Source organism: Elephantulus edwardii, unplaced genomic scaffold (genome assembly GCF_000299155.1).
Source record: "Elephantulus edwardii isolate Elephantulus edwardi_28Jun2011 unplaced genomic scaffold, EleEdw1.0 scaffold00028, whole genome shotgun sequence".
In the NCBI taxonomy this organism is placed as follows: domain Eukaryota; kingdom Metazoa; phylum Chordata; class Mammalia; order Macroscelidea; family Macroscelididae; genus Elephantulus; species Elephantulus edwardii.
Genome location: NW_006399778.1, coordinates 3586592 through 3589307, shown reverse-complemented (window position 1 = coordinate 3589307; position 2716 = coordinate 3586592). Strand labels below are relative to the sequence as shown.

At 41.6% G+C, this 2716-nt stretch overlaps 1 pseudogene; it reads right to left on the bottom strand.

Annotated features, from left to right (window-relative positions):
• Positions 1 to 1288: 1288 nt before the first annotated feature.
• Positions 1289 to 2716, bottom strand: part of LOC102861414 — a 2242-nt pseudogene continuing 814 nt past the window's right edge.

Below are 2716 nucleotides of genomic sequence, written 5' to 3'. Positions count from 1 at the left end.
GCAATCCATATTGAAGGTTATATTCTTTGAGCCTCTGCAACAGGTGCTTCAAGTCCTCTTCACTTTCAGCAAGCGAGGTTATGTCATCTGCATAAGGCAGATTATCAGTGAGTCTTTCTCTGATCCTGATGCCACATTCCTTTTCACAGAGTCCAGCTACATGAAGAATTTGCTCAGCAAACAGATTAAATAGGTACAGAGAGAGAATACAACCCTGACACACTCCCTTCCTAATCTTAAACCATGTAGTAGTCCCTTGCTCTGTTTGCACAACAGCCTCCTGGTCTAGGTATAGGTTTTATATGAGCACAATTAAGTGTTCTAGAATGTCCATTCTTCTCAATATTATCCATAACTTGTTATGATCCCTGGTCTAGGTATAGGTTTTGTGTGAGCACAATTAAGGCTATGGAACTCCCATTCTTCTCAATGTTAGCCGTAACTTGTTATGATCTTCACAGTCTTCTTCAATGTCTTTGCATATTCACTAAAGCATAAAGAGACATTCTTCTTGTATTCCATACTTTCAGCCAGGATCCATTTGCCATCAACAATGATATCTCTGGTGCCATGGCTTCTTCTAAATCCTGCTTGAAATTCTGGTAGTTCCATATCTATGTACTGTTCCAGCAGTTTTTTAATGATCTTCAGCAGTTTTGTTTGTGGGTGATATTCATGATATTATTCGATAGTTTACACATTCTGTGAAATAGTGTTCACATTCCAAACCTTTCTTGGGAATGGGAACAAATATGAACTTCTTCCAATTCATTGACCAGACAGCTGTCCTCCAAATTTCCTGACATAGACTGGTGAGCACATCTAGGTCTGTATCTATTGGTTGAAACAAGTCAATTGGTATCCCATTGATTCCTGGGGCCTTATTTTTTGCCAGTGCCTTCTATACAGCTTCCACTTCATCCCCCATTACCATTGACTCCCTCTCATAAGGTACTTCCTGAAATTTTTCCGCATCAATCAGTTCTTCTTACTACAGTGATTCTGTGTATTCTCTCCATCTTCTTTTGATGTTTTCTGGGTCATTCACTATATTGTCCATAACATCTTTCAATATTGCAACTCAAGGCTTAAATTTGTTTTTCCGTTCTCTCAGCATGAGAAATGCAGGATGAGTTCTTCCATTTTATTCTCCAATTCCAGCTGTCTGCACATTCCATTATAATACTTTTCTTTGCCTTCTCAAGTTTCCCTTTGAAATCTTTTTTTTAAAACTTAATTCATTTTCTTTGTTATACAAAATCCACTATATGGTGGCTACAGCTGGACCCTAGGTCCTTGGCACAGAGACTCTGGTATGAGTCTTTACAAGACTGTCAGTGAGTTCCTGGTAGGGAGACTTGGGGAACACAGTCTCTTTCCAGAGATCTGGGGTCAAGCAGCAGTAGTTCTTGGAGATGGCATCAAAGGTGGCCTTGGACAATGGAATACTATGCTGCATTAAAAAACAAGGAACTCATGCAATATTATTCAAAATGGTTGACTCTGGAGAACATTATGCTGAGTGAAATATCCCAGTCACAAAAGGACAAATATTACATGATGCCACTGTTGTTTAAAAGAGATCTATAACTAGGTATTTCTGTCATCACAGGAGTCTAGAGCGAGGGCTACATGGTGGAGGGGACCTGGGGGAGGGTTTGTAAAACAATGAAATAACCTTTTTACTTTTCCATAATTCTTGACTCATGTACTTATAACTTGTTAGTCAATTTGTGTCTTCTAGGTTGCAACACCCCCATGATACATCTTCAAGGATATGAACATGTACTGCCAAGCACAATCAATAAGAGTGCATCTAAATTCCAAAATCAATCTCCGTAATAGTCTATGTGTTTCCTACTGCCAAAGGGGCCCTTTAGAGTAGTGAGAGAAGATCTTCACCCTGAAACCCACAGCGTCCCTTTTCAGCAGGAAGTAGCTAAGAGAATACGCCATCCCCTTTTCCTTATGACTCAGGGTGAAGTCTCTCTCAGGGAGGAGTGATAGGGAATGGCAAAGGACACACTGACAAAGAAGATTAATCAGAACTGGCTTTGACAAGCACTGTCGCATTTGGACAAGAACAAACTGGGAGGAGGGTAGAGAGAATAGTGCAACAATGAATGAGTGGAAACCCAAAATCTCTGTAAATGTTTATGAAAATTAATAAAATATAATTATAGAAAAAAACAAACAAACAAAAAGTGGCCTTGGCAAACTTGCCAAGGGTAGCTGTGCAGCCCTTGGCAGAAGTGTAGCAGTCATCAACTGCAGCCATCAGCAGCAGTTTCTTGGGCACACTTGCCTGAACAATTCCAGTGCCTTGGGGCACAGGGATCAGATGGCACTGTGCCTGGTCACCTTGCAGGGCATGGCATGAGACTTGATGATCTGGTTCCCCCAGTAGCCACAGAGACAATGGAGAGCTTGGCCAGAATAATGGCCCCACAGATGGCAGTAGCACCCTCCTTGGAGCACTTGACACCCAAGCCAACATGGCCATTATAGTCTCCAATGGCAACGAAGGCCTTGAACCTGGTCCAGTGGCCTGCATGTGTCTGCTTCTCAACAGGCATGATTTTCAAGACCTCATCCTTGAGGAACATCCCCAAGAAGATGTCAGTGATCTCAGACTCCTATTCCAAAATCAATCTCCATAATAGTCTATGTGTTTCCTACTGCCAAAGGGGCCCTTTAGAGTAGTGAGAGAAGATCT